A 12795-nucleotide genomic window follows, 5' to 3' on the forward strand; every position below is an offset into this window, starting at 1 on the left:
AATAACAATCACAACTTTAAAAAAAACTCACACGGGGGACGTCAGTGGGAGTATTTAGAGCGTACGTGTAAAAGGGTTAGGGTGAGTTATGATTTACATTTAATATACAGTATGTGTGCTTGCAAACATTCATGAATAGACAGGATTTGTCATACAGACCTAGCAAACCACTGACCTAAACACTCCTAAATCTAGCCAAAAGCGTTTTTAAAGGAAAACATGAGAAAAGTGCATTATCATAAAGCACATAGTTTTACCTTGATTTTATATTGCTTTTATCTCTTGTTGAGAGGAAACACAACTGATCTCCACAGTCATCTATAAGAGAACCACAAGGAGCTTTGTGCTAAAACATAGGTTTACATGTGGGATGCAGTGATTGACCGATTTCACAATTAACCATGCATAAATTCATCAAAATTAATCACCTTTCTATTGCAACTATCAACACAGCAATTAGAAATGCAACTTTAGAAATTCTTGAAAAATTACTAGTTTATTTATTAAAAATTAAACTAATTTCTGCTATTAGAGCAACAGCTTAAAGTCCCAAGTTTATAAGAGACACAGTCGCTAGTTCACAATGTTTTGTGTTCAAGTTCTCAAAGGAGTACCTGGAGGTGCTGCTTAGTCCTCACACTGATTTTTGCACAGCCAACCAGTCATATTCATAAACAAATGCCCAACTTTGCAATTTTAAAATACATGTTGCATATACAAGGGTTGGAATTGAAGCGGAAAAACAGGCCAATTATGTGTTGGAGGTTTCATGGCTAAATTTAAGGCCAATTTCGAGACAAATCTTTATTTATTTAACATTTCACCAGTAAGAGCAGAATGTAAATGTTTAATTAGCAGAGCAATAGCACAATTTTGCATAAAATATTGCAATGCAGACCGCATTATGAGATCAAAAGAGGACAAATTGTGAGCGTCTTGCTGTCACAACTGTGACCAAAACAGCAACTCGTACATCACTTGTAAGGCTGCAACAACGAATCGATTAAACCGATAAAAATCGATTACTAAAAGCATTGGCAACATATTTTTATAATCGATTCGTTGTGTCACGTGACACAGGGACGTTTAATTATTTTAAAAAAACACTTTAGTTTAGCTCGGAGTGAACACGGTCTCTCTTGCGCACTGATGCAGAGTTCAGCACCTCAAAGACAAGAATTAGGAATCGAGCAACAGCTGGGTAAATCACTACAGAACTCTACTTTTGTTCCGTTTTAAAGTGAGGATCGTAAAGTCCCTGGTGCTGATGTTTTACTCGTTATCCAGCTTGACAAGCTGACAAGTTCGCGTTAGCTCATTTACCCAAGTGGCAACTGAAAAATTTAAACTGAGCTTTGGTGTGTTGGCTAGATTATGCACAATTATGCAGCGTTTTAACCCCTAATGCTTAATTGATGTTTTAGACATGTTTTACTAGTACTTGTGTGTATTTACAATACATTTAGTGTTTGTAAAACACACAAGGAAGTCTAACAATTCATTCAAACATAATTGTGTTTAATTTATATCAGGTACACGTAGTGAAACTACATAAGTAATTATATCGTCTCTAAGTTCACCAGCCAAGTCTTGTATGCATTTGGGGAGTAACTAATACATTTACGTGCTAAATCCTGTGTGTTCTGCTTTTTTTAAAATAAATCAAACGCGCAGCCACAAGTAAACATGGCGATACCCATCTCGCATAGATCACGATCACTAACATGTTTATGTGAACTGAGCTACGTTCACACCGCGAGGCTTAGTGCTCAAATCAGATTTTTTTCTCAGATCTGATTTTTTGCATGGCTGTCCAATATCAGACTGGAAGTGTAAACAGATCATGGTCCTAAACTGACCCGCATGCACAAAAACACAGAAACGGACAGCACACAATATGTATACTATATGAGGTAAGCACATTGTCAGATCATGCTTATATCATTATTACCCTTCACAGACAACTTAGGTGTATTTCATGAACTGTAAAGGGTTGTTCTGCTACTACTAATGTGTATTCTGGCATTTGAGACCTAAAATAAGTCTCTTGTGATTGAAAACACTGATCATTTGTGATTTATGGCAACCGCGGTGCGTGGCGCTCTGACCACCGGTATAATGAACTCATAAAGGGTTAATGAGCAGCCGCAGACTGAACTGTGAAGGTGGAGTTGGTTTATCTCCGTTTGCGGAGTTATTTAATTTTACTTCGTTATAAACAGCAGACACGTGCAGAAGGGGGTTTTGGTGCTCGAGCACCTGCCCTTATTTCAATTGGAGAGAAAGTTCCCCCTCCTTTGCACATGGATCCCCTATCCGCAACACCCACGATGCTCTTCAGCTTAGCGATAAACGCCTGCTTCAATATTTAACCAGATTAGTTAACAAGCACCAGTTTTGCCTTCAAAATCTTTTTCAACATGAACAACCAACTTTCTGTGATACAGTAATCACCCTGTGGACTGTTATACTATGCTGCTGAGCAGTAGATGAATTATGACAAATTATGACGCATGTCGCTCAAAGATTATGTAAGTCACATGAAATCCGACATAACCGTTTACACTGCGATCACATTGCAAAACATCAGATCTGTGTATGATTTAAGACTACATTTGGAAGTGGCACAAATCTGACCTGAAAGATCAGATTGCATGCGGTTTGTGCTGTTCACACTGTCATCACATGAGGGGAAAAAAACTGATTTGGGCCACTAACTAATGTATTAGTTAGCTGATGAGCAAGTGTGTGAATAGGTTGAATTAAAACAGAAAAAAATAAATAAAAAGGATACATCTGTCATACAGCGCTATTGTAGCTGCAGTGTGTCACATGACAAACATGATGCATCGCCACGAAAACATTAAGGGTGAACATTTAAAAAAAAAAATTGTCAAACAAAACACACTTTCGGGGCCAGATTGAATTTTTTTTAAACTCACCAGTGAAAGAGTTAATAACAGAAGTAAAGCAGGGGTGGTATAGTTACTTTGCATTACAAAGACACGTTTTTATCCACTCGCCTTTTTTGAATCATTCATTTTTACTTTTACATCTGTTGTCATAGTTACACTGCAAAAAAGCTTTTCTTACTAAGTAATTTTGTCTCGTTTCCAGTCCAAATATCTAAAAAAATCTTAAATTCAAGACTAGACAAAAAAATTGGCATTAGAAAATGAAGTGAAGCTGAAAACTTCGGTTTTGCTTGCTTTAAGCAAAAAAAAAATCACTCAATTTTGAGGTGTTTTTTTTTTTAGAAAACAAGACATAATTTCACTTGTTATTTCACGTGTCTAGCATGTATCTAGATTTACGATTTTTTTTTCGATATTTGAATTGAAAACAAGACTAAACAAAAATACTTTTATTATTATTATTATTATTATTATTATTATCATCATAACAGCTCAAGGATGAGCTTTTTTGAATAAGGGATAGGGAATAAATGCTTTCTTGTTGTTTTTATCCCATTTATTAATTAATCAAAAAAAATAATAGTTTAATTAATTGATTATTAAAATAGTTGCAGCTCTAATCACTTGTTTCATTTTAATAAGTGATGTATCAAGAGGATCCACACAATATTCAGAGCAATGTCACCAAGAAGAATGAACAACATTCAAAAGGAGCAAAAGGAAGCTGTCTGAATGGGATGTCCCGGTACTAATTCGAATTGCAGCAAAAAATATATAAAACCACTGCTGCCTAACTCCCTGCATAATTAAATGTGCACCTCAACTCTCTTTTTGTACTTGTATTTTAAATAAGTGATTTCTGTTATGTAGTATATCAGATTTTTAGGTGCGAAGACGTGCAATCAGCTGCTGCTTTCACTTTTGGCTCACAAGTTTAAACTTTGGACTTTTTAAAATGTTTTGTTTTCAGCATGCTAAAACTGAGCAGCACATGCATGTTTTTATTGTGAATGTATTGTAATAGTTCAAATAATTGAGAAGAGAGTTGTTTCCTGCTCAAGTTTAAAAGAAATTAGTTAAAGTTTATTACTGCTTGCAGCTTATCAGTTTTGCGTTTCAGAAAAGCAAGTGATTAAATGCAGCCTTGTTTTGATCCACAAGGATATATACGTATAGCAAGCTAATATTAAATTCCAGAGATGTTGACCTTGTTTCGTTTTATTTTATTTTCACTGTACTGTATTTTTCAAAAGGCAACAATACTGTTGAAGTCGAAAGTTAGCTAGGGTTTGCACTGACAACTCATACCTGCTTACACTGCAGACACAAATGCCCATACCCGATCATATTAGGGCTGCAGAATACTGTATATCGTTTCAGCATCAGTATTGCAATGTGCGCATCTGCAGTAGTCACATCGCAAGATATGCAATGTTAAATCTGGATTATAGTTGATCAGGAGCCACAGAACACATGTGATTTGTAAAAGTGTAACAAGGATTAACTATTAATTATTTATACGGTTTATGAAAAATATATATATAATTTTTGTCTTGTTTCAAGTCCAAATATCTAGATTTCAAAGCAAAAAATATAATAAATTTTGATAAATGATTAATTATTTTGCCCTATTGGCAAATAATATTGCTTAATTTAAGAGAAGATCTTGATTTTAACTTATTCATTCTGTAGGTGAAGAAAATCTATATTTTTACTTGATCTAAAAAGCTTTAGATATTTAGACTAGAATCAAGACAGTAAGAAAAGTAAGAAAAGTAAGAAAAGCTTTTTTTGCATTGTGATTATTCAATTTCTGACTACTGTTACGACTCCTCAGAAAACTGTCAAACAGACCACCTTATGAAACTGTATTTATATCGCAATATTTATCAAAAAAAAAAAGAAAGAAAAGAAATACAGCAAAATTAGATTTTTTCCAATATCGTGCAGTCCTAATTCATATAGAATAGATTTCCACAAATGAATGACAACTAAAAACATGTTATTCCTGCTTACACATACCTTTGTGGGGGCAATATCTGATCTGTGCAATCGGATTAAAAAGAAAAACTGAACTTATATCGAGAACTATATGGTTGATTGGGCAATATGGACAAAAACATGATCACAATAACATTTTCATATTAAGTCAATATCGATCTATATCAAGAAATAAGAAAAATACTTTCTCACTTTTTTTGTAAATTTAAGCTTAAAGACAGATTTTTTTTCTCTTGGTGGAGAGACTTCTAACTGGCTTCTTGGCACATTTATCATTTTAAAGTTATTGTTTTTTATATAAACATCAAACAGAATTTTATTGTATAACTGTTAATGTTTTATTAAGTGAATTTACATTTAAACTAAATTTTATTCAGTTTTAGCAGGAGCAACTAATAATTAAAAGCACTAGACATTTTACTGAATACATAATTATAAATTGTTACATTTTCAACTGAATTAGATTTAAAAGATTGATTTGTTGATCCAATAAAGACTTTGAAGATATATTGTATTAAACAATGAAACTAAGAATTAAGAAAAAAAAATGATTTAAGACAAAAATAAATTGAGTTTCAATAAATTTACAGTGTGATAATTGTATTTTGTTCTGTTTTAGCAAGTACCACTAATAAGTATTAGTGCTGGACATTTTACTAAACACAAAGTCATCTGAAAACCTATAATCACAACAAAAATCAATCCAAAAACAGCCATTCTGTGCATGTCAATAAGAAGTCGACATGTTCTCCATTTCTCTGTTTAAACATGCATGACATTCTGGATGTTTTCAGCATCTGCCATGTCAATACATGAGAACATGAACATTACTGTTAAATCTGCTCTTGATGATGACAACAAAAGCAATCTGATTGACTTAAAACAGACTTAAAACAGATTTCTTGACAAAAAAAAACACATAGTAATTTATTTTGACCATCAAATACTACCTGACTAAAATGTTACTCTTAAATTAATGATAATAATATATATTATCAACAAAGCTTTATTGTGTCTTTATTGTGTTTATTTAGAATAAATAAATCTAGGTTTGTAAATTCCTTGTTACATTTTCAGCAGATTCAGATTTAAAAGATTGATTTGTTCATCAAATAAAAAGTGTGAAGTTTAAATTGTATTAAATTATGAAACAGAATTAAGATAAATACATTAAGACAAAAAATAAATTGATTCCACGTAGCTTGAAATATAATCCAATTTGATCCATTCATTTCTCGAATCCTCAGGTTTGAATAATCTCTTACATGCTGTCACGAACTGAACGGACGACTCAAAAAACAGAAGACTTGAAAGGTGAAATAATCATGGCTCCTTTCAGCTCAGACCATGTGCTTTGGTTAAGATTATATGGGACTTTATGTGAACCACTCAAATCTGAAGAACTGTCAGAAGAGCTGAGACCAGGTAAAAAATAAATGATTATTTTTTTTAATTCTGCAGTAAATATTGCGAAATGTATAGAATTTCCCTACACGACTTAAATAAATATTTGGAAATAATTTCTAAATTTAGATTGATTGGGACGATTCTGTTAGTGAGTAGATGAGCTTAAAATATAAGAAACAATCTACAAATCTACAAGCATAGATAAATTCAATACAAAAAGACACCAATTAACAAACAGTGTTTGATTGTTTTCTGATAAGTCTAACTTTATTTCGCTCCACAGTAACTGAATAATCAAATCTAAATTAATCATTTAAGAAATAATTCAATCGTTATAATTTGTCAAAGTTACCAACGGCATTACTTCTAAGGTCTGAACACTTAAAACCCTCACACAGTCACAGGCCTCAAAAAATGCTTGCAAAATGATCAATTATAATCCAGAGTCAACTTTGCATTTGCTCGCGATGTGACTATTGCAAATAATCACATTGCGATTTGATGCTGAAATGATATATTGTGCAACCCTAATATTAAAGTAACGATTTGCAGACATTTTAAGCGTAATTTCATAAGTGTCCAAATTAGGGATGCTATGATCGGCCGATAACCTCATTTGACAACTCAATCAGTACTCGCTGATCTGGCAGATCACATAAATTGATATCATGAATCGATCTTATGAACTGATCGCAAGTGTTTGTTTATGAGTGTGCAACCTGGGTTATACATCCATAGCGCTACAACACGTGATTACTACGAGTACTTGGATTGTCAGTATTTTTTTTAATCATTTTTTTCTGTCCGTTTTATCTATTATCTATTCATCTATCAAAATCCTGATCAGAGCATCTCCAGTCTAAATATTAAAATAACATCTAAACCATATGGTAACCTGCACCTCAATCTCATTCCATGTGCATTCACTCAAGACAAAATGTTCCTGCAAGCCTGCAATTATCATCCACACAGAAAACATTTCATTACACATTAAGCAGAAACAAGTCATTCAGTACTGTTAGATAGCCGCCGTTTTATAATGAATAATGAGCTGAAATCAATAACGAATTTCAGGGTCAATAGCGGCGCAACATTTTTGCAATTAGCAAAGGAGAATCTGCTACCGACTCTCCAGGAAAAAAAACAACATTTTTCTATGTGTCTGTCTGAACAGCTCCTCGGCATTGAGCAAGCTTTTGAGTGGCAAACAGCTGATCAAAAATGTACAGTTTAACTCGAGCTGTTCTGTACATGTCAGGCCTTGAGCTAGAAACCTGTACAACCTGAACACTTTTGAAGCATTGGGTTAAACATGCCAGAAACAGCTTAAAACAAACGAGCTGCTACTACAAACAGCACAGGGAGGCATAGTTGTAATTTCTGGCCAAATCATTTAATAGATTTTACAGTTACAGTGTGCACAAATCATCTTAAGACATCTCTCTTCAGAACAAGCTGCCTGTGTGCTTCATTCACAGACTCATTTCACGCAGAGACTCGTGACCCTTATGGTTAAGCATGTGTGAAAAAACGAGGAATTTTTATTGCAGCTCCTTTACATCTCTTTGTTGAGGATTTTTTAGAATCGCACTTGTGCCGTCATGGCTGCGTGCAAATGCACAATGCCGGGAATATTGGATTCAGGGATTCATTTTAATGTCATTTTGTCAGAAAATGGGATTGAGGTTGTTAGGATAATTTCAAAGATTTCTTGATTTTTTTTTTTTTTTCATGAGTATTGAACGCCACTGAAAGTTTTTAGAACAAGATTGTTCTTTGGCAACCAGATTGATTTGAAAATTTAGGTCAACAAGAAACTTGAGCTTGCATGTGTTTTATTATTCTTCATTCTTCAATACAAACCATGTGCAAATTCATCACTTATAGTCAATGCTGAGCATTTTCTCCTGCAGTGTTCCAAATACAAACCTTAAGTCATTCATTTTTTGTCAACACTCCTATTGCTAGCACTTGCTGTTTTGTGCATATAACACACACAAATAAACACATTTTTTTGTGTTTCCTCTGTTGTGTTTGCTATAAAAATGGCCTTGATCTAACACAGACAATACCTTTTTTATGTTCTACTCTTTTTTCCCATTAAAAATGCAAATGATTAAACAAATGTATATGAGCAATTCAATATAAACGTCAACCTTGTTGTGAAAAAAATAAGTTTAACAAAATAGTGAAACCCTCTCTATGTTTTTTTTTTTTTTTTTTTTTTTTAGGCATTTAGGCTTGTATTTCACAGTACTATAAAATGCTCAAAAAAGTCTCTGTCATGTTTTTAAATTATATTTGATTTAACAAAGTCACACAAGAGGCAATTTCACATCTGTCACATCCATAATGGAGAAATGTCACATACATAACCAAGCTTTTTCTCTAAAAATGCAAAAAAATGTAAAGTCAAATAAAATCAATAATTGTGTTTTCATTATCTTTATTATCATTTTTGGGTGAGGTGGTTAACCAGTTTAATTCATAGAATTTTTACAAAGTATGTTGTATACTGTTAACTCGCAGACTTTTTTGGTCACACCCATAAAACATGTTTATTTTCCTCATTTAAAATATAAAATATGTTTACAGATTGATATATTTCTGATCCCATACCTAGGTTAGTTGTTTTGGAAAATATAAACAGATGTTTCAATATAATGTTAACATATACTTTCTATGTGAGTTTATGTTGAGTTTTTACAGCAAATGTCCCATCTGTAATACTGGAATTGCTCAAATTAATAAGTACAAAATGAAAATTAGGTCATTTTAAGATATGAAAAAAATATTTCCATGAGGAAAAAATCAATTTGATTATTACACTTATAGAAATTTGAGTTTTAATGGATGAATTAACTTCAGTAATGTGAAATATTAATATATTAAATGTAGGGGAGCACAGGGCACAAAGTAACATGTAGTAAAATATAACAGAGGTTTAAGGTATCTGCTGCTCAGGGTTAACCATGGCATGCTTCCAAGGTTTACATCACAGTGTTGCCAGACGTCTTCCTGTCAATTATTGAAAAAGTTTGGCAAAATTTGGATGAGAAACACAGAAGAAACCATTTTTGCAGCATAAAAAGTATTGTTTACTTCACCCAATATTTTTTTATTTTAAAAAAAATCTGTGAAAGTATGTTAGTAAAATAGTATATTGTTGTCATTACTGTCCTCTAGGCTAGAAGATGGAACCATTTTGAAAGATGTAAAAAAAAAAAAAAAAAAAAAAACATGACAAAGCAGGGTTAGTTGTGACAGGGTGCTACAAATAAGCCCCTGTTTGACACCAATAAAACAAACAAAATAATTTTAAAATTTTGAGTTTGTAAAATTTTTTTACTTTGAATAGAATAGAAAATATTTTTAATATATATTTTATTGCTAATAATGCAAATAAATGCATTGTATAATGATGGATAATAATGCAAATAAATCCAAATGTGTTTATCCAATAGATAAATAAGCATGCTGTGCAACGTAGAATAAAAACTGAGTTAAGTAGTAAGGTAATATACTTAAATACTTAAAGTAAAATGAATTTGAAATAATTGTGTGAAATCCACTTTTTAAGCATGTGCTGTATGAATACCTCTGTCTGTTACAACTTGCCCCGCAGGTGAGTAAAATAGTAAAATTTCTACTCCTGACACTTTAGGCAATACTGCACAGAAACCATAGGTCCCGCGATCAAACTTTCAGTGCTCATTTTTAGGAGAGGCCCATGTGTTGTTGGTTAAAAAAATAAGATATGAAGAAGCTATTTCCATTAGGAAAATATACATTTTATTATTACACTTTTAGAAATTTGAGTTTTAAGAGACTAATCACCCCAATAATGTGAAATACTAATATATTACATGTAGGCTATTGTTTACTAAAATAAAGGTCAAACTACACATGCATTTAAATGTTTACCTTAATTTTCTTGTTATCAAATAGCTCAATACATCTTATTAAACATAAAAAACAAGCACACAGATTTACACCCCAATGTGTTGCAGAGATGTCAAACCTGCAGAAACCACCTGCATGACAGAAACCCTGCGCACAAATCCAGCAGCCACACAGATTCATAACAGGAATAAACAGCAAATGTGTCCATTAATTCCCGCTCTGTTTAACTTGCTACCCTGGCCTTGGTTTAACGAGGGTAATAAATATTTTCAAACACTTTTCGCAGCCGATAAGCCATCTGAGGCCCCTTATAAACACACTGGGGACGAGCGTAAACTACATTTCTGCCTTATTTCCACTCACCTAGAACAAAGTTTAGACGGCAGAACAGCACAAAATGAGCACGAACAAGACCACTAATTATCAAAAGACTTCTAAATTGCACATGAAGCACGGAAAAAGTGCAAGATTTCGCAAACTGTTGACCACCCTGTGCTCCACGAGAGCTCTGCACACCCCTTTAAACCAACGTGTAAGTTAGCTCAACTAAAACACCCAAACACAGAATTATGAATTCAAACCATACAAGCACTTGATAAAACAGACAGATAAACTCACTCAGCCTCGGAGAAGTTGTCCTTGAGTTAAATCTGTGGCAAGTTTTCACTTTTTCAGCAGTTGCTTCATCCGGATCAACAGTCGTGCGTGTCGTGGGTCTCTCGATATTCTCCCCCTTTAAAAAAAAACCCGTGTGAAAGCGTGGTCAGTTGTCTCTCAACTGATCACCCGAACATTTTGTTCAGCAAAAACTGCGGAAAGCGTCGCAGGGATTTCAGGTTGAACGCGCGGAAAAGTGTTGACAGGGATTTGTCAGGAGGGAGCGGGGGGCACAGCGCGGATCCTGAAGGGTCTCACGTTGACTGCGTAGTGTATTTCAAGTCCACAGATTCACAGTTCGCTGGACTCGGGCAGTGTCACTGGCTCGCGCCCCCTGTCGACAGATATTCGAGTCGTGGCGCGAGCTGAGAAACGTAGCGGTCTCCCACGAGCGCGTTTTACATCCAAAACACCAGGCACGTGCAGAGGAGGGGTCTTTGGGGGTCTCTTGCTCGAGCACACACACAGTGGCTGATGTAAATTCATTCAGTCGTCTCTATAGTGTGGAGATGAGTGGTGATGATGAACAAAAGACTAAACTACCCCTGCTCAGATTTACAGCAATTGTCCAAAAGACCGAAGGCAAATATTGTCAGTTTGTCTTAACGTCTATGACTCACGAGCTATACCATGTTTAACTTAGCTAAAGTTTAGCCAAAGCATACAAGATCTTAACAGAGAAACCACAGCTGAATAGTGCAAATATGTCCCACCTTTTGCGCAGTCTTATTCTAAAAATAAGGTTACTTAAAACTAAAAGCAAAATAATTAAATAAAAACTGCACTTTGCCAATTCTTGTAATAAAATTGTGAATTTTAACAATTATGCATGGTCCCTAAGTAAGGTTTTCTCAACTGATTATCTGATTATTTTGTAGACATCTGTTGAAGAATTAATTAACATAAAAGTCAGAGTTGAGTGAAAGGGATTCGTTATTTTACAAAATATGTAATTCTGTCGTTATTTACCCCCCTACAACCAGAGTTAGTTTAGCAGAGTCAATATAGCGCTCACAGACGCTTTGCTTTTGATGTTTTAAATGTCAGCACTCACTCTTTTAGTTTGCAACATTTTGTTTAAGAGCTGGTTCTGGTTTTTAGCATTTTACAGGGACTGACTCTTGTTTTTTTCGTTTTTTTTTTTTTTTTTTTTTTTACGAGAGATAGAACTGCTTTTAACTAGGTTTTTGCTCAAATCAGTTAATCTTTTATTATGTTGAGATGACATTGCCTGCTCTCTTTGGACATTTACCTGGACAGTGTTTGGTCACATGCTTAAGAATAAATATACAAACCATAGTTATAATTTTTGATTTCTAGAACATTCCTAGAATGTTCTCTGTTGCTTAGCCAGGAGTATTCTTTGCACAAAAATAATTCCTTTCGGTTGATGAAGAGCATCCCTAGATTTTTATTTATTTATTTATTTTTTATTTTTTGGAAAGGTTTGTATCAGAAGTCATAAAAATGTCAGATTGTTCTTATTTGGTTTCTAAAATATACCCCCATGTTTGAACAGAGTAACGTTGTGTTTGCTGGGAAAGCTGTCACCTGGCTGTCACCAGCTTAAAAATCACACGTTTGACCTATTTTCTTAAAAAAAAGAAAGAAAATAAAATAAAAAAGACTGCATTCAAGAAATACAGACAAAAATATCAACCTTATTAATGTTTGGCCAAAGAAAATGCATTTGTCAAATACAAGTATAATAATAGTTGAAAAAAAAAGTAAAATGCAAAATTAAAACAGGAAACATAATTCATTTTCCTTCAGCTTAGTTTCTATTTCAGAGGTCGCCACAGTGGAATGAACCACCAACTCATTTATTAATTTATTTTCTTGTCAGCTTAGTCCCTTTATCATAAAACGGGCCTAATTTAGCCTATACCCAATTCACCTTTACCACATGTCT

General features: G+C 33.7%; 1 protein-coding gene across 1 annotated transcript in view; it reads right to left on the reverse strand.

The window, feature by feature from the left end:
- ghra (growth hormone receptor a) overlaps window positions 1–11057 on the reverse strand; it is a 152217-nt gene extending 141160 nt beyond the window's left edge. Inside the window, 1 exon segment of the mRNA NM_001083578.1 lies at window positions 10845–11057. The gene's annotated coding sequence lies outside the window, so the exon portion shown is untranslated.
- Between the last annotated feature and the right edge of the window lie 1738 nt (window positions 11058–12795).

This window comes from Danio rerio, chromosome 8 (assembly GCF_049306965.1).
Source record: "Danio rerio strain Tuebingen ecotype United States chromosome 8, GRCz12tu, whole genome shotgun sequence".
Lineage (NCBI taxonomy): Eukaryota > Metazoa > Chordata > Actinopteri > Cypriniformes > Danionidae > Danio > Danio rerio.